Source organism: Athene cunicularia (genome assembly GCF_003259725.1).
Source record: "Athene cunicularia isolate RWA chromosome 5 unlocalized genomic scaffold, athCun1 chr5_part1, whole genome shotgun sequence".
In the NCBI taxonomy this organism is placed as follows: Eukaryota; Metazoa; Chordata; class Aves; order Strigiformes; family Strigidae; genus Athene; species Athene cunicularia.
Genome location: NW_020799101.1, coordinates 45,430,535 through 45,451,330, shown reverse-complemented (window position 1 = coordinate 45,451,330; position 20,796 = coordinate 45,430,535). Strand labels below are relative to the sequence as shown.

General features: G+C 36.9%; 1 protein-coding gene across 5 annotated transcripts in view; it reads right to left on the bottom strand.

Annotated features, from left to right (window-relative positions):
* LRRC4C (leucine rich repeat containing 4C) overlaps positions 1–20,796 on the bottom strand; it is a 550,036-nt gene that overhangs the window by 10,343 nt on the left and 518,897 nt on the right. Inside the window, exon 1 of one of the 5 annotated variants that reach the window (XM_026849668.1) lies at positions 9,600–9,610. The exons of the other annotated variants lie outside the window; for them this stretch is intronic. The gene's annotated coding sequence lies outside the window, so the exon portion shown is untranslated. Of the gene's footprint in view, positions 1–9,599; positions 9,611–20,796 lie in introns of those variants that run through there. 5 annotated transcript variants of the gene reach the window in all.

The window sequence follows — 20,796 nt, the reverse complement described above, 5'->3', positions numbered from 1 at the left end:
TGCATATACAAATGTAGCCAGTACAATCAAGAGCAACCAAAAAAATGACAATTAGAGTATATACTTGCCCTTAATAAAGTTTCATCCTAAACCTAGAAAACTGAAGTCTAGTTTTTAACGCCCATAACATCCCTTTCTAAATTACAATATGTGCATTTTTCTACTGAATGTGTTAATGCTGAATATTCATGTTGCCCATACAAACCCTGTGAGCCTTGCTGAGCTCTTGACCTCAGTAGGTAATATAAACTAGAAGACAGAAATATTGAAGTTTGATGAACATATAATACAGCTGTGGATCAGTGCAGTTTCTATACGTTGTCAACAAAGATGTTCTGGTAAAATTTTAAGACATTTAGAAAGATCTTAAGATTGTTTTGAGATAGTGAACGAGGGGATTGTTCATTTCAGTGGCATAAAAAAATCGAGTTTGTGCCTTAAGAAGTGCAGCTTTTCCAAATGCATTTTGTGATATGTAAAACAGAGTAAACTGAGGGATGAAAGGGAATTTCATTAAAGCAGCCATGCAAAATCTGCACCAATGCATTTTTTGGGGTACGAATTAAACTAGGCACCTGCCTAAATACTTCTATGCCATCATGCTGTGTCAAGAAAGGCGTTTTCCTTTTTTAAGGTCTGAATTAGTTGATGTTCAGTTGCAGAAGTGCTTGATAGGTATTTCATAACCTTGGTAACTATAGGCTGTATTGCTAGCATGCACTATTCTAAAATACCTTCTGGGAGAAACATACCCAGCTAATAACACACTAAAGCACCACAGTCCATTTTGCATCATTGCATTTGCAGTGGCTAACTGAGTCTAAATTACTCCCTCATTCTGTTAATAAACAAAGAGACTAAGAGAAATAAAGACATAAGATAAAAAGTTAAGGCTACAAATAACCACAAGTCTGGCAAATGATGGCTAAATTCTTGTCCTTAGTAACTATGGAAACCCCTTAAGGTAAGAGTGGAACACAGGCATTTTGTGGTCTGCAATTTACAAGCTGTTTATTTAATTATGAAAGAATATGAAACTGTTAGGGGCAATGCAATTATCATACTGTGATAGTGTTTTGAGACAAAAAATAGGTACAGAGAAACATAAGAAGTTAAAATTTTTGGAAAATTACTTGGTTTAGGACTTTTATAAAACTACAACACATTATTTTTACTGAGATTTGTGATTTATTTTTTTCTTCAAAAGGGTGTGGGGAGACAGAATTAGTGACACGACATTTTGCCATGATATCCCTCAGTAGATTCATAGTAATTATGTCCATTCTATGCCTCATGAACAAAACCAAGGTCAGGGTGTATTTCAATTAAACTCTAGGTGTTACCAAAGTGCAGCACAGCCAGAATAGCAAGCAGATTATTACCAGATCTATCACTGCTGGGCAATGAATAGGTCACAGGTGCTCTTGCATACAGTATTTGTACACCTTTATATATTACAAGTGGGAAAATGTTTCTGTTCAATTTAGCAGGCAGCTAGTGAAATAAAATTAAGAGTGAAACTATGTGATGACTCAGGGGGACTATAACAACTACTTACAAGTATTTTCCCGGATCTGAACAACAAACTTTGACCTGATACTTCTGTTGTCAGGAGTTACATGAACATAGAGGCCCTAGGGCCCTTTGTATACAATGGGAGTTTTGGCAACAACACGTCCTTGTTTGGATCGCCTTAATAAGACGTCAAATGTAAACACATCCCCTCGCAAGGACTCTGCAAAGGAGACAAGTAATATTTTTCTACTTTATAGCTGAAGAAACTGAGACAATAATGGATTAAATCAGTTGGCCAAATTTAGCATGTGTCTACACATTTTGCAAACATGAGCTTTACATTCCACGCGGACTGGGTGCAACGTGTATTGCTCCACACGACAGCCAGGTAGCAACCATTATCTTGTTGCTGACCCCAAGCTAATGTGCCTCACAGCACTGCTTCAGCCTGGCCCTAAGAGCACAAAGACAGAGTCAGCATCTGAGTGGAGCATGGGTGTGTATGGCTCACAGCAGTCCACATGAGTCCAGGCGGATATGCTATAATGAAAGGTGTCAGTAGCAGAGGCAGGACAGGGACCCGGGACTCCTGTCTCACATTTCCACTTGAATGTGGACTTTATGTACATACTAAAGGTGTGATCATCAAGTTTCAGAAGACCAACATGCCATGACATTTAAAACTAAATTTGATTAAATATTAGAAAATGTTCTGTCCTATTCTACAGATTCCTGTATTATGCTTCTTATCACAGTATTTATACACCTTCCAGAAATGCTTTAAACATCCTAAATTTGTCATTTCATCTGTGTATTCTTTCCCTCGTTCCTTCTCCTACAGGACTGTATTCAGATGCTCTTCTGGTTTGGTCTTTCTTCTACCCAAAGAACAGGCCACAGCCACCCATTGGTATGGATCACCTGGCACCCAGTCCAATTCTTCCTACAATGTGAATGGGCAGGGACTCTTGGGGACATACTGTCACCTTTTTCCTGTGAACTGTTCTCAAAGCTTCTTCTTGGCAAGGCTCTCCAATATGATCTTTCTGATCCTTTGCCATAGTAAAGCTTTCATGTATGCCTCATGTCAGACAGGGTCTTGGCAAGACCTGAACTGATTTTTAAATATAAATGTTTAAAACAACCTGAAAGAAAATTCCTGCCATAGAACTGTACAAGTGGCAAAATGTGACATTTCATATTCATTATCATTTGGGGCTACCCAACTAGGAGGATGTAAATCACCTGAAAAAGAGCACCAGTTCACATTCAGGGAACCTTGCTCACTAGCTGAAGAAGGAAAGGGAAGAGGGTAATAGTTAAGAGGTTCATAACCGTTTCACATGCAACTAGGCAAAATATCTTCTGACACCACTGCATCAGTCCGGGATAACATGAACTCCAGCTTTCCCATTTGCAATAGCCATATCCTCCCAGATGCCACAATCATCTCTATCTGACCCAGTAAAGGACTGATGCTGTTTCATTGACCACATCACTTTTGAAAGATGGTATGCTCCAAAACATGTTTCACTCTAAAGTGACTAAGTACTAATGTTTTAATTACTAAATGCCAATAATGAGTGCATTAACCCCTGAATATGTTTGTATAAAGCATAGTCATAAGGTCACATATGTATATATAATTCAATATATATATTTGAATTTTACCTTAACAGGTAAAAACCACCCTTTCCCTTGACAGCTTAGTCAAGCACTAGAAGCAACACTAAAGAGCCATAACCAAGTCAAATTTTATAACTCTGTCATCTACTTTGAACACTGGAAAAAAAAAAAAAAAAAGCATTTTTACTTAACCTGTTTTATTCAAATGTTAAATTAATTCTGAATTACTGTTAATGCGGTTACATTCTATCTCCATTTGCACTACCACAATCCCATACCATCCATGCCAATGTGCTTTCTTGGGGTATACAAAACATCATGTATATCTTCACAGAATATACAGACCGATTCAGGAACTGATAATTTAGATCTGCCTGGAAAATTTATCATTAACAAAGAAAGTTTTGAATGCTGCTTGGTGAAAATCAAAATCTGCAAAGAAGTTTGTGAGAAACAGTAGTAAATTACATGATTTATTCTCTTTCTGTCCATGGATCTATAAATCCAAGAATCATAAATGGTAAAGATAGAGATGACGTTATCTCTCTGAAACTTCACACAGCTGTAAGTCTTACAGGGAAAATGAGTAGATTACTTTATATTTTCACACAGACATGGTTTTTAAATTAATAAATATACATTTATGCAACGTATAATCTCAATGTAGGTTGCTTATAGCCTGCTTATTGAAATCACTGGCCAAATTCAAAGTATTATTATTGATTTATTACATCAAAAATTCATATCAGATGTAAAAAAGTTGGCATTTACTTCTTTAGTAAATGATCACTTTCACTGAAGTGCTGTTGTTTGCTTCAAGTTAACCAGCAGGATGCAACGTCCAGTATGAGCAGTGCTGCCTGCTTGTTCAGCTGTTCAGACTCTGAAGTGCTGATACAGTATTCTATGTCCAGAAGACCACCACAGACTTCCAGTTTTAACTAGATCCATGAGAGAAAATCGCGGGTAAAAACTGACTTCCACAGAAACCAATGGGAGTTTTTGTCTTTGATTTTGGTGGAGTTGGGACTCCATCTCACATGTCAATAAGAATTTACTATAAAAGCCAACTGCGGGTTATTGCTGATGTAAGCACTAGGCCTTTGCTACCATTATTTTAGGATAGTATTCTGGGAGATGGAAATTTATGTTTTCATTTAATTAAAACCGTCACATAACATAAAAGGAAAAGTAGTAACTGAGACAGTTAAAAAGAGAGAGTTTTTTTATGTGAAAGCATGCTGTGAAACAGATGTAATGCAATATTTTAAAATGTCAAGGTATTAACGTATTGGATTCTTAAAAGATTCCAAGGAATTACTCTGTTACTTTAAAAATGTATAGCAAGAGCTTGAATTCCAGGTTCAAAACAAATTTGAAAATGATCTGTCCAAAGCAGAATAAATTTGATAGCTGATGTTATTGAAGGATATAAATATGCCTGTTTGCAGTAAAGCTTTCCATTACTATGCTGACCTGTATAACAATACAAATGTATTTATCACAGACAGCAGTGATACCACCTATTATTAAGGGTGTCCAACATCTGCCATTATGAAAAGCTGTTTCCAGTTTCTTACAACTTTGTAAAATTTTAACCATTTACAGATTAAATGTTCCATGCTAGCAATATGCTTACAGTGTAGTCACTGAAAGTTGTACAGACACACTCAGAGCAGCTTTAAGGCAGCTGTCATACCCTATGGTAAGAAATAGTTACAAAGAAAGGAGAACATTACTGATATAAGCCCAAGTGCTGAATTCAGGTTGGGTTTTTTTCATTCTATACATTGAAAGGCACAGCATTACTAGGAGGAAAAATATGATCTGGTCATGTTGTTGGTCTTTGATTTCATGGCCATGATCTGGTCACGACAGTCTCAAAACACAAAGCAGCCAATGAAGCTTCCATTCACATACATGTTTTTATGCATGCATAGGTATACCTAATACCTATTTGTAAAATATATTTCAGCAGTATTTCAGAAAAAAAAAATATTGTTTCTTATCAGGAAAATATTTTCCGAATTTTTAAATTCTGACTATTGTTCCAGTTTGAGCACATTAAAAATGTAGTTGAATTGACAAAAGTGTCCAAATCTCTCGGGCTGAGAACTATTTCCCAGATTCTTATCTATACTCATTCCAGTGTGATGCATGAGGATAAGTACTTTCAGGCGGTCATTAGCAGGGGGCCATGTAAGCATTTCAAGTGGACAAACACTTTGATAAGGCAGTCCCATGAAGTATGCATCTGAAGGCCTTTGGCAACATTTGGCTCTTTCTTACCAGAATATTTCACACCAGCTCCATGTGGTTCTGGGCTGCTGAGAACAATGACAAATGTAAGTGTTAATGTGGCATTTAAACACTGACACTGTGTAATGTACATATGCCCAGCACTGCTCTGTTTGCAGACCTGTATCACATAGTGGACTGTTCAGTCTGGAAATTACATAATAAATTGTGGAGTAGATTTTGCTGTTTCCTGATATTTCTAGCTATGTCCACCTGTGCAAGCATGTACCAAGCTGTCAACATCTGCCCTTGATCTGCAAGAATGATTTTAAAACCTGGGTTCAGGCATCTTGGGAAAAAAAACCCTTCATTTCTTTACTCATATTGCTGTCCAGATGCTCAATATTTAGGAAAGCTCAGGAAGTGACGAGATGTAATAACAGCAGCTAGAACCAGCAAAGACTACAGGGAGTTATGTCTCACAATCTTCGCACAGATGCACAGAGACCTGCTTTACTAGACCTGATTTCTGGACTGGGATCTAAATCTCAGAAGGATTTCGCAGTAGACAGGAGAGATGTTGGGTATCAGAGATAAGGAACATGCACAAATTTAAGAACTTCCTCTAGTACTGCAGCCATAGGTCTAAACCTAAGCTATCACTATCAGGGAAGGGTTGATAGAAAACCCAAGTCTCTATAGCTCTGAGGAGGGAAAAAAGAAAACTTATATACATAGCACATTCCTGTGACTTCTTTTCTTTGTAAGTCTTTCAGTTCCAGAAGTGTGAAGGCAATCTTTTTCTCTGTAATTCTACAGAAATGGGCTGAATTTAGTCTAGTTCTCAGATGGAATAAACTGTCATTGCTCCATTCAAGTCAATGAAACCAGAATTATTTTTATTCCGGCTGAAGTTTGTGATCCTTGTTACCGTCAAAACTACAATGATCCATTCTTGAGAAATATCAGGAGGTTCAGATAGCCAATTGCTATGAAAATGCAGCTTTTATAAAATGGGCTTCAAACAGTAAAGGAAAGACAAATGTTTTTAACTATGTAATAAAGAAGATCTCTCCTGATTGCTGAAATGCTGAATGAAAGGTAATCGTACGTTAAGAATGGATTTAGTTTTAGTTCTTAAAAAATAAACTTTCCTTTTTCTGGATAATGAATTATCTCCTTTCTTTTTCTCTTTTTTTCTTCCTTAGTACCATGAAATACAGGGTTGTAATGGTAGTTATGAAATAAAGCCAGCAGACATACCCCACAATGAATAAAGAGAGCTCCTTATCTCCAAAATTTATAATATGTTATGCCTGATGTACGTGGGATTTAGGAGATTTTACACTGACTAATAGATGGTAATAGCTTACAGTTATATACTGGCTTTTATCTAGAAGTTTCCCTGTGAGCTTTAAATCCTACATTGACAAATAACATATATATATATATCAGTATTACCTTATTCTCCACTGAAATCTAGCTATTTCAGGAAAGAAACATAGCAGATATATTACAGTTTACCATGTTATATCGAGAAAAACGGAAGACTGCTATCTTCACTGAAATTGAAGGCAAACATTAGAAATGTGGGGTGTATCTATGCTCAAATTTGATGTACAACAACAATTAGGGCAAACTTCCCTACTGTTTCGGAAAGTGCATTTTCAAAAGAAGGCTTGCTCCAAGCAGAGTCGATTTCTCATTCACTTGTATCATGTTGGATAACTTTCTGTTAGAACAGCACCAAAGCACTAATGGTGGATTATCTTGAAAGAACAATCTGCTTTTATGGAATTGCTAAAATAGGTTCTTGCAACCCTGACTTGTTCAGCAGCTACAACGGATCTTTTTCAGGACAGACTGAAAGTTCGGCATGCAATGTGAGCAGACTAGTACTCTGCATCCTTTAGTCAACAGTAACATATGCATACTGGTAATCTATCAGTATTAAGCAGAAGCATGTGGTAGACAGTCTCTCTCATCGCTGACATTCGTCTTTAGTGAGCCAGGGAGGGCGTGAGAGAGTACTCGGAAAGAGTAAGCCATGAATTATTTTACCTCTTCTTAAAAGTGAAGACAAATACCGAAAGAGAGTAGCCATCATTTGGGGGGATCTACAAACATTCAGTATCTACTGTTTAGACTGCCTTCAGCAACTGCTGCTTCTTTGCTTACTTAAAGCAGGTAACAAATTAATGTTCAGTGGCAAATACTGGGATTTAATGTCCAATCTGTAGGTAACCACAAGAACAAGAAAGCAAGGCTGTATCCAAATCTTACCATAATTTTTTACAGATGTTTAAGGGGGGGAGCTCCACAAAGCAGCCCAGCAAATGTAACCTGCAAGACTGCAGTATACTGCAGTCAGCAAAACAACCTTAATAGTTTCTCATTAATGTATAAAAGTAGCATAGCAAGACACCTTTCAATTTAATTAAGGGTCTGACAGGAACTTACAAACTTCATTTGTCCTTCTTAAAGAGTACTAAATCCTCTTTTTAAAATTTCATTTACCTGCAGTCTGGTATCCAAGTTGTCAGCAATATTTTTTGTCCTTATGTATAGTACAACTTGTGAAGTAATTTTAAAATTATACAGCAGCAAAAAGAACATGTTTTTTCTTTTAATGGTTTGGGGTGTTTTTCTTCTCAGCAGGATCCCTCACATTTACACTAAATACAGCTTCATTTTTCAAAATGAAATTTAACAAGCAGTAGTTAAGAGTGAGAAAGGCACTTACTAGACTATATTCAATTGCTCTTCGCTGCTACTCTTTATCTCCCAATTTTTACCAAAAGGCAAAGTAAGAATATACTAGGGAGTGAGAGGAATAATTTAATTAGTGATTGCAGAACAGACAACGCAGACACAGAAGACACAACACCTGAAAGTTGGTATAGGGCTACTACTGCCCTCTTCTTGAAACTGTCCTCTTCTTGAAATTCTCATTCTCAGACTTCCTTCAAATTCAAGGATTTTGAACGTGAGTTTGCACGTCTTCTTTGCAGACTGCAAGGAATGTCTGATTCCATTTGCAACAAAACCACTTTCACTTAATTTCTCTCTATATATTGTGGATGCAGGACCTATAGCTGGACACAAACTCCAACGCGATCGCTGTTGATTAGTCTGAGCATTCAGTTTTTCCTTCTTCTCATAAATTAGCATGAACTTGCAAATATATTCCAGAGAGCAGCCTTGTGAAGACCTTGTGCCTTATGAAGGTCGTTGGCCATGCCACTCTACCCATCACATGGTGACACAATCATCAATAACACTAATAAAATTCAAAGTTCCAGACCTCATACTTCAATAAAAGTGACCTGATTCTTCATCCCCCTGAGAAGAAAGTTCTCTTTTTCTGAATGCACACTGAATTTTGCTGTCTTAGAATGTTCTTTTAAAGGTAAGTTCCACTTCAATTCAGTGCATGAAGATCAGGTTGTTCAACACAAAATTACAGTTATGGATGCTGAGCTAGTGCTCTATAGCATGAAGAATGTCTGTAGAAAGTCCTGACTGTGCTGTACTAGTGTTTACTGTCAAAAATAAAATTCACAGGCCAGATCCACAGCTCATATAAATCAGTGTAGCTTCACTAGCACAGGATCTGGATCACTGCATCTGTTTAGTTTCTCAAATTCCTGAACCTACTCTTATCCAAGTGCTGGTGACAGACAACTGAAGGAAAATGAACATACACTTCAGAAAAACAATAACAACAAAGGATACCACCTCTCTTTGTTCATTGTTAATGAACAATAATGAAGATTAATTTTTTAATATCTGTCTGGTAATTAGTTCATTATATTCTTATGAAAACTATATTTAATAAAGTATTTCTCAAAAATGTTTCAACTTAATCAACAGCAGGGTCAAAAAAATCCTGTACAACATTTTGTGTCTCTGTCCTTTACAATGACTATTGGATTTCTGTCACAAGAAATAAACAAAAGGAAGTTTCTAGGAGGTGTGGATCATGGTTATAAGGAATTCAGTGTTTGATTTGCTTGAGAGTCTGGAATGAAGACATTAAAGGGTGAAGAATATAAGAATTTCAATTTCATTTTTTGCTCCTCATCAATTATGACTCGTCAGAGCCATAATGTAATTAACAAAAAAATTCAGGATCAGTACTCAAAGGTCCCAAGTTCAAGCTTTTTTTTTTTTTTTTTTTTTTTGTCTAACCAATGTTGTCTCAATAGTATTAAATACACACTAGGTTTACTTTCATGATCAAGAACTAAATGATCAGTTGTTTTGAACTGTATAAATCAAATGAATCATTTTATTGCCCCTATTTGCCCAACCAGCTCACTCGAGAATAGCTTATGCGTCATTGACCAATGAAGTGATTAAGAGGATTTCAAAAGGGAAATTCAGATGATTGCTTCTATACATTTCTAGTATTTTGCTGTGTGCCACTTGTCCCTGCAGGCAAATGCCATACTCCTTACCAGTATCACATTTTCTTATGTAGTATGCAGAAATCTCGCCTTTCTGTTTAAAGTTACAGATTTATCTTAAACACAAGTTAACAATGTATATTGGAGAAGATCACAGCCTTCCATTATCTTGAATGTTTGATCTTAATGAAGCCTGACAGCACTTCAACTGAGTCAGAACAAAGTGTATAAAACTATCAGGACCGTATTAGAAAACAGTACCGTAATCTTTGATGTTTGATTCCTTTCTTACACATACAAAGACAAGTATGAGCTAATAGAATTTTTTCTTGTTACTCAAAGCAGCTGGCTGCAAAATCTGGAAATTGCAAAAAGACTTTGCCAAGAGATTGCACTTCAAAAATTATTCTGTAGCTGATTGAAGGCCTGAAGCTTATTGTCTAAAATGCATTTAAAAGTGTAATTTTGATACAGTTTACACTATAACTCAAAATGTCAAATTAGGAAGAAATTACACATACTCAGTGCACAGGATAGAACTCCAGGTTTTCTGGACATGAAAATGGTGTTTGTCCAAACAAGTCACTCTTTCAGGGATTCCTTTTTTTTCCCCCTACACTGGCCTAAATGTAGTATCAGACACCTGTTGAACCTGAGAAATGCTAAAGATCAATTTTCACAAATTAAACATGTTATGGGAAAAAAAGAATTAAAACTTGTCTTTTGTAAACAGTTGAGGGATTAGTTACCCTATCACTTGTTCACTCACAGAAAAGCTGAGTGTGCAACATTTGCCATTAGTTACAACTCTTAGGTCAAGAAAATAGTCTGGTGCCACAGCTACTGGAGTTATTCCTGAAATACATGTAGCAGAACTTTTGTGCTGCCATACTGAAGATTATAAATTTACACCCTGCTGCTGAAAGATGCTGGGGGGGGGGTCATTACTCAGTCTGAGCTGAAGCTGATGTGATCTTGAAACTCAGCAGAGTAGCTTCCTGACTCAGGATCATAGAGTTCTATAGTCTTACTCAATAAAGGGACAGATTTAAAAAGAAAAAAAAAAAAAAAAAAAAAAAAAAAAAGCAGCTCATCTCAGTTAATTACTACAGCCATATTCATTGGCTCATTAGTGCTATTGACTCATGTGGTGTGAAAAAACAACTGAAAAGGTTGCACCCCAGCAAACTAAACATGAAAAATGCTCTTTTGTAATTATGAATGAAATAGAATAATTGATTTATGGTTAATTATTCCTTTCACCATTTGATATATCTATAACTTAAGGGGTAAATAGGTACACAGTGCAAAAAAACAGGGTTTGCCAGAAAAAAAAAAAAAAACAACACCAAAAAAAACCCAAAAAACACCATATTTTCTATTTAAGTTGCCTTCTTTTACTCTTTTATTATTTTTTCTTCATCTCCTCCCCCACTTCCAAAACCACTGCCAATAGAATTTACTGAACAATAGCCTGTTATGCAATACACTGAAATGTACACAGTGGTTTTCATGATAATAAACTATTCAGAAGCCTGGAAATACTTTTTTTGCAGAGCCTGGGGATAAAAAATCTAAAGAATTTAATTTCTACAGACCTTACAAGAGAGTTTTATCCATCCTACAAGATAACCCCAAACCACTATCTAAAAGAAATCATTTTTAATTAGGTTCTGAGGAGGAAATGCTGGCCCCAGTAAAATCATTAGAAAAACACTTTCTTTCCACAAGAGGTTCATTATGCTCCATATGTGGGGTTTTTTTGTGAAGAAAAGAAATGCAGTTATGTTCCATTTTTCCAAGATTTCTATTCTTTTCATCCCTGTTCAAATCGACACCCGGATCCTCTTTCACTCATGTATTTTCTTGTGGGTCAGTTACAGATAAGCATAGATACTTGGAGACATAAAGAACTGAAGCCAGAATACTTCATGATAATTAAATCCTTAATTCTTGAAGTAGGAATAAGGTATCTGCCTGCTTTTGAGGATCTGAACCAGAGATACTCTTAGCCACTTACCATACTTTTTAATTGTAATTTTCCCGGAGTTTTAAAAGTCTTTTTATATAGGGTTGAGTAATACATAGATCACCTATTTCTAAGTTAGAAATAGAACCATGTTGTGATATCTTCTATCCCTTTTTAAGTTCTTACTAGTGCTACACTCCAGATAGAAATAAGAAAAATGATGGATTGAGAAAGTGCACAATTATAGTGTGCAATGGATGGTTATGCAGAGGGTCTGAAACCATTACCAAGTCCTTTGAGACAGTCCTGAGAGACTAGGATTCAACAACTTGAATATTGTACCATGCAAATGAAACAGAATTGCTTCTGGGGAGAGGTAATGAAATGGGAAGATGAGTGTCTTCGTTACCATTTTCTATTTCATAGAATAATCATGCCTTACAGCAGCTAAGACCAGTTCCTCAGATGCTTGTTTGCAGCGTGGGGTTCCAGACAAATAATGACTTTTACAAATGCTATTTCATCCTGCCAAGGACATGCCCAGCTGACTCTCTATTTTGTTGTTAGTTGAGAGATTAATACATATATGAACAAACATAAAATGCATACATATTTCACAGACATACATGCTAAAAAAAGAGGTAAGGATTGGACTGAAAGTCTCAAAAGAGGAAATTAACTTTGCCTACTGACTCACTCTAGCCTAGCCTTGTTTGAGGGTAATCACATGATCCATTAATTTGAAATCTAATTATGCTCTACTACTAAGCACAAATGCAGGGAACTGCATGTACCCAAGGAGACATTTCAAAGAGTTTTCCTCCGTGGAACGTCTGCAATACCTATTTTTAAATCAGGACCCAAGATTTTGCCTTCACTGAAATGAAGTTAATCTCTGCACAGTGAACCAAAAGAGCATTCTCCTAATTAGTGGTGTCTATATCAGGACAGACACAAACATGAAAGAATTCCATTCCAGTCCCCAGAATCAAACAAAAACTCCTTCAGATGTGTCGTGTGGAATTGGCAAATATGACTAAAAAAATCACATTTAAAAAAAAAAGAGAAGATGTTACCTCAATGTTTTAATTACAGTAGCTGAAAAAATTTTTTAGTTCTAGTTTATCCTTTGGACTGAGCAGCATTCAGAAACAAGTCTACCAACAAAAGAACAGATATCTGTATAGTCTATCTAAAAATTGACCCTGACTTATCTAAGATTGAATCACTTGGAAAATCTTTCTTTGCTGGAGGTGTTTCTTTTTTAAAAAAAACAGTTCTTATGACATAATTGTTATCCTTACATCCAGAAAATACTACAGGTGCTGGATTTACTGCTTCATTTGAAAAAATATCCAGCAGCGTAACAAAGATTTACAGTTTACTGTGGCTGGGATTCAGCATGTACTAAGATGAACTCCTGAAACTCCTCCTCATCACAGATTTCATCTAAAAAGCTGTCACCAATGGTTTTGGTCCTTCTGAAACCTTGAAAATCAGATTACGTTAAACACAGAACATTTTTAAGTCTTATCACCATCAGCATATATAATTCAATCAAAATTATCACAGCCGATAAAAATCAACAAGGATAACTATTTTTAAAATGACTTGATTACTAGAACATGGAAATCACTCTCGGTTTCTAAGAACAGCTGTAGATGGACAGTGCTTTTATAATCCATTAAAGGTATCTTAATTTGTACATCCTAATCAGGGTTTCACTACTTCAACAAATTGGTGCTTCAGAGGAGCGTTATCTGAACACACCGTGTTCCATACACGTGGTCCTGCAATCAGCAATAAAATATAATGAAACAGTGCTAACAGCACAGTGTGCTGCACATAATTCAATGAGTTTTGTTAGTCCGGACAGGACAATTCCAACTTGTCTGTAAATTCAGACAGAAAGATACAAAAGACATTTTTCACCAAGTCTAAGTTGCACGTGTCCTCTCTGGCTCTCATAACTTTTTTTTCTCAGACCAATTAAGACAGACGGTCTTTATTATGCTAGTGTTCCTAAGTCCAGCTCCAGACACACAAGGGACTCATGGCTCTGTGGTCTATAATAGCAGTAGCTGTGCTTTCATGTCATAGGCACTCAGAGCCAGTAAAATTACAGAATCACAGAATCATCTCGGTTGGAAAAGACCTTGAAGATCACCCAGTCCAACCATTAACCTCACACTGACCGTTCTCAACTGCACCTAAGCCTATGTCCACCCGGAATTATTCTGCTACACACAGTTGTCCAGTTACATCGTTAGGTCCTTTCAGCTTCATTTGGTATTTTTCATTGCTTAAAGCAAGATACTGGACTTCAGGGTCGTGCGACCTGCCCCAAGATGGTAAAACCTCTCCTTGATGTGGTAGACCGCTAGATCTCTATCAAACTGCAGCTGCTGCCCTGGCAATCATGCTGCATGCAATGGCGAGTCTGCCAGGGGGTATTTATGGGGATACACCCAGGGCAAAGGAGGTTGGGGAGCTGGGGGCAGAGCAGACAGGGTGTGGAAACATCGTGGATGGCTGGCGGTCCCCACCGGGCTGTACCGCAATAAAAACCGAGAGAGCGAGGGAGCTGCTGACAGCCCACACACTGGCTGATCGGTTTCTTTCTGAAATAAGGAAAGTAAAACAACACTCAGCAGTGATGAAAAGAAGTAAAAGAGCAGCCCTGAACTATCACTTCTCTCAGTGTTGCAGGGACTGGCTCTGTGCCCAAGGCAAAATTACATCTAAACTCTCACACGCAGCTGAGCAGCTGAGCAAGAAATGCTGGAGCGTGCAGGGACTATCTGAGTTAAGTTCCCATTTCTACTTGATCCTAAAAGCAGCTGAAGATTCTAACCTCAAGATTCAGTTTGAATGTTTCAAATGTATATGTTTCACACTTGTGCAGCCAAATGTAGTGTTGTTAAGTGATGCAGGAGTGCCCCTATAGGAGACATAAACCCCCTTATTCAGGAAAGCTGCAGCTCACGGAAGCAGTTCCCCAGTGCTGTGCTCTCACATCTGTGCTCCGCTAAAACCAAGGAACCTCTATACGCACTGACGCCCTTCCCAGAAAAGCAGCTGGTCTCTGCTATTCACCACTAAGAGGTACCACCAGGGGTAGAGGTTTACCTGGATTTAAACGTGGGGGTCAGGGGGTGTTTGTTGGTATTGTGAACATCTGAAATGCCTTAAAACCACTTTACCGAACTGAATTAAAAAGTTAAAAACCCCCTGTGTTTCCAAGCAGACACTGATATATATAATTAGATGAATTTAAAAGAAAACTCCCTTTCACACAGGTTATTTTATAACTGCCATATGTGCAGGAACCCTATACTTTCCACTGAAGCACTGTACTGCCCACTCTCAGGGATGGAAAAATTGCTGAGAACAGTCCCTAGGTTGAGTTAGTAAAGTAGTTCCTCATCTGTCTCCCCACATATAAGGGGGACATATGAGTAAAGCTACAGATCAGCTAGCTCCAAGACACACAGATATTTGATTTTTTAAGATGATGAACAGTAGATCACATTGCCAGGCACCTAAAGCCATGTTGTTAGCTGTTCTTTATGATGATTTAGGGTCGCTGTCGGTGCGATCAGCTTGTCTGAGAATAATCAACATACTGTACTCAACTTTTGCCAGGGAAAAGAGAGCTGGTTTTGTTTCCTCTCATTTCAAGTTTAATTTTCTCTTCTTAATCTGAGTTTTAAAGGGTCTCACAGAAGTGTCAACTCTGTATTGCCTGATGATGGAATTTCATTAGTCTAAGGTGACATTTTAGGCTTTGTTTTAATCATTTCTAGTGTTATTGCTTCCTGCAGGGAAGGAATCTTTTAAATTGCCGACACATTGCTGTGCACAGTAGAGACCTCCCTTGCCAGGATATGAGAGAAAAATCACGTACTGATAGCTATTCATACCCCAAAAGTGGGCAGAGAATAATGAGGAATAAAGCCATCAGAGAAACTCTGAGCATGGCCATCTTCTGCAAAAAGAGTAATTAGAGAACAAGGCATGTTCTAAAATTGTCAAGGAAAACCTTTTGGCATACAGAAGCAATTCCAACTTCTGTGACCGTAGCCCAAAAATAAATCTATGGCATTTCCTTCTGCACCGAACTTAAAAATAGGTATGTATATGCATATAGATAAAGCATGTGTACATACATATCAACTTTACTTGCATTAGCAATATCCTTATAAACAGAAAGATTCAGCAAAATATGATACATAAGAATTGTAGAAAACTATACAAAATTCTCTAGAACACAGCTGTCAAAGTCTGGCTCTATCTTTCTAAGTTACGTAGGATTTCTAGAAATTTACACTTACTCTAGGCAGCTGATTTCATTAACATCAATGCCCAGCTCACAAATGCTATTCTATGAATTGTTCTAAAGAAAGTTAACCCTTAGAATGCCAGCTCAAGTGCCTGAACACAGCATGCTCAAAATTTATTTTGAAGTTGCGTTTTATTCACGCCGCATATAAATAGGATTTAAGCACTCAAAAATTTAGTAAGATATAGAAATGATTGACAACATTATTTTTGTGTCTGCTAATTCCCTTTCTTTTGCGCTTAGACAAAGGCAAAACATTTTTTTAATAACTTGTTCTCATAAATCTCTCTAGAGCTTAAGATCTCAGTTTAAAAATATGGCTTTTTCTTACGTACAAACAAAAAATAATTTTTGTTTATTAGAAAGATCATGAAGAGCGATGTCAATCTTAATAATGAGATTATCAAAGCCACTGGACACATATGTAAATTTTGCATTGTGTAGATATTTATATTTTCCATTAAAGAAAGGAATATTATAAGAATGTACCATCAACAGAAAATTTAATTTAAACCCAAGAGATTATTTGCCTGTTTTCCACCTTTTCTTCTTTATATTTTAACATTTTCCTGCAGTGCTGTGATCAAAAATAACAGCACTGGCACATGAACTGCAGAAAAAACCCAAAAATCTGATTGGTGTTTATTCATTGTTCAGTCTGAAGAAAATGCAGAGTGCAAAGGGCGCATGCATTAGCTATAAAAATTCTGTCAGCTTTAATAATTTACATTATTATTAGCAACACTGTGTGAGCAGGCATGTTTCCCAGGATTCTCTATACACAAGGCAGAGTCCAAAATTCACGCCTTTCCTGTGGTTAGGCTTATTATTGCATGAAAAAATAACAAAATAGCTTAACATTTAAAAATATGAGTGTTTCTATATAGACCTCCTCAAACTTAGCTGCTGGTAGTTTTTCTCCCTCAGGATGCCTTAATATTTCCTCTTCAACTGAGCCATTCCTACTTCCTTTATATTTAGGTCATGATAATGAGTTACCTGCCTTGGTGAGTCACTGTGCTGTTATTGACAATTCTCATGATTTTATAATGAGATATTATTTTTAAGTGTCAGATTACCTTACCATCCTGCAGTCAGTCATGATGCTTTCTGTACTTTGCAATGTCTACTGGCCACATTTCTATATTGGGATTTGCTGCAGAGGCAGCTACAGTCCTTGTGTAAATATCCACTGCTTTTTGCTCTTTTTAATAAAATAAAGCCAGACTTCCCTGAGAGTTAATGGCCACCTCCTAGATTTGATTTTATGCTTAGTGGGCTGAATAATAAGACTGGTCAGGAATTTTACAAGACATTATTTTTTTTCACAAAATCCTTGGCAATAAGACAAATTTGTCAGGGCTTCCAGTGGTGTGGGAGGCCCACAAAACATGTCAGCCTTATTCAGAGACAGTATCTAAGACCATCCTTCTGCCTGCTGCAGAGTGAGGGACCTGGTGGCCCTGGAGCACATTTCTTTGAAACTCTGTAAATCTGGCTTAAGCCGAGTCTCTAAGAGTTTCTTCTTGCCCATCTTTACACCAAGGCTTATATGGAATGCAGGTTTCCTCAGCAGCTGAGGATTTTTATTTTTTTTTAACTTGAAACAATATCTCAGACTTCCTAGGTCACATGGAATTTGTAAAGTTCATTCTGCAACTAGTATTTTTTTTTTTCCTCTTTATTTTTGACATAGCGACTTTCAACATCCAGCCAGTTTCACTGCATAAAGGGATGGGCACATGTAGAAAGTCTGCAGGAGGTTGAGGTAATGCAGATAAATTCATTCTATAATGCAGGGGAAGAGCTGTGCAGAGGATTGTGAAGTTATAATGGTTGTTTCTACAAAAACAATTTTATAGCAGTCAAAATCAGGAATTATTAAGGAAAGAGTAGAAAACAAAAGCATTGCCATTCCCTTTTTAATGCTTGACATTCCTACTTCTTGAACACTGTGCCACATTTCAGAAAGGATATAGTGGAGCTGAAGAAAGTTTACAGAACAGTAGCTGAGGTGATGAAAGACATGGGGCAGGTTTATATGGGACATGACAAAATGGACTAGAATTCTGTAAAAGAAACAAAAGAGAGAAAATAATGGAAGTCTATAAAACAACACACTATATAGCAATAATTAATAGGAATTGACTGGGGTTTGCTGCTTCTTTTAATACAAGCCTTTAGAAAACATGAAATGAATGTATCAGGACATAAAAGGAAATATTTTTTCCTTTTAAATAATGAACAATTCTATAGGTGGTCTAGGAGCCTGAAATAAAAACTCTATCAAGTATCTCCAGTGCAACTCTACCAAGCAATACACGATTCACTACTGCAGTGCAAACCAAATACCCAAGGCATGATAGGATTCCACACTATTAACCACTAGTGCAGACAGAAATATTTTCCTGTTGTTGAACAGCTTATGTCCTATCAATGAAACACAGTAAAACAAGAAGACAAATAGAAACCAGTGGATTTCTTTCTCCACAAAACATGGTTCAAAGTTTACCTTCATGACAAGAAAACACAATGAACTATTTGACGTGAATGCTATAGACATGTGTATTTGAATATGTGCACACACACACATATTCACCTGTGCATGGTGTGCACAGATACAAATTCTTGCTTCTCATTCCCATCCCTTCTGGACTAAGTTTCCACCTCTTAAATCACTTTAAACAGCTGAAAAAAATGTTTTCTTTGATCCCTGCTTCTGTATTTGGCAAAACTTTAAATGCCAGCAGGGGAATTATCTCTGAATCCTTGATTCAGAGACTGTAGCTATTAAAAAATGGACATATTATTTGTCACTGCAACTTACTTTGCATTAAATACTAATTCCTTACTTATACACCAAGATTCAGTATAGGGGAACATCCTCTAGATTGCTCAACAGTTGAAATTGCAGAGCACATATACAGAAGCAGATCCAAACCTAAATGTAGGGAGATAAGCCACTCCCTCAAAATCGCTTCCATTTTCTTTTTTTCTGGTAATTATTTTTATTACACGGCATAATGTGGCCATTGCATAATCCTCACAAGTCAAGATTAATCTTGACCCATCCTTGTTCCCGATTCCACTAATTCAACAATTTGGAACAATTTCTGATTGTCTGAAAGAGAACTTCAACTTACTTCCATCCCAACATTTCAGAATTTTTCTAGTAAATGTTTTCTATTAAGTGGTCGTGGGTTTTTTTTCTTGCATTTCTTTTTAGCTACTGATATTCGTTAGAGACTTTGGAGCATTTTACAACAGTAACACTTAGGCACTAAACAAAATTAAATTTCCACTCGTCATTAGCCTAAGTCTGGTGCTAGGGAAATCAATGAAGTGGGAGCAAAGACAACATTGTGTGTTTTCAGGTACCTCTCTCCTATTCATCATCAGACCTAGATATAAACAAATAATAACTCAGTTGAAAACCTCAGAGTTTACATTCACTGAACTCTATATCTTCTATGTTTTTGCGTTCAAAGTATTTTTAGTTTTATGCTGCAAAGTCACATAGGCATTTTTGTGCACTCACATCTTAATTACATCGGTTTCTCCCCTTTTCTTTATAGAGGAGCTGTCACTAAGATTAAAATTGTTGTTCAAAGCACATCTATGCAAGAAGGTGACTTTAAGGTTCATCATCTAATTGATCAAACAACCTGCTAATTAAATGTATCTAGGCCTAATCAAAGTAGAGACATAATGCAGAAACACAGTGAAACTGTCAGCTAGGTACCTGAGACTCAAACCATCAAGGCAACTGGAGCTCACTCTGTTGCTTAATTACATTAAAGCTAAGATTTTCAAAGAAGCCTAGCAGGGAGACTTGGCGGTGTATCTTACATAGCCCTGGTATATAAGACCGTGGTTTGGGAGTGCCTGTGTCTTAGCAATAAGCTCTGTTTCACATGGCTGCTCTTGGCAAGTTTGCTCAGCTCCTATAGTCTGGACTAAGCACATAGGGAGCTACTGTAAAATCTGGGCTGAATTATCTAAGTGATCATGCTTCCATAGTCAGAGTTAGACATATATATCTGATATATCACCAGTGTTCAATAAAAACCCCCTTGTTTCTATCGTTTAAAAGCAATGAGCTGCAACAAGGTATGTGCGAAACTGCCTTATGCTCTGTCTTAACTCTACAACCAGTATCATTTTCTTTTTCATTAAGGTCTATCCCCACTCTGAAAAACAAACAAGCAGCTGACTAATCTATATGCTTCTGCTAATGTCTATGACTCATTTAAAAAGAAAAGAAGATAGGGCGACGCTACTGTATACCCCACATGAACAGAACTTTTTCTGTACTCAGTTGATAAGACAAAGACAGCGACTGCATGATTTGAGAACAGATTTAACAGTCTATGATTGATAACATGGGTTGGAACCAGAGGTAATACATGCTTAGGTCTACCTGAACAATAGCAGATTGGTTTTAACAATTCCAGACTAATCTATTCAATCAAAGATAATATATACTTTGCACACTAATGTTTCTTATGCAAAGCTGAACTACATTATTTTTCATTACAGTTACAACATATACTACAGTAACATCTGGAAGACCAAATCATGATGGTAATGCTGAAAGAATCCTCCCCCAAAATTGACCTTAAAAGTGAGGAGAGATGCAAGATGACTTATTTAATGCCATGCAATAAATCAGGAGAACAACTATGACCAAATGTCAC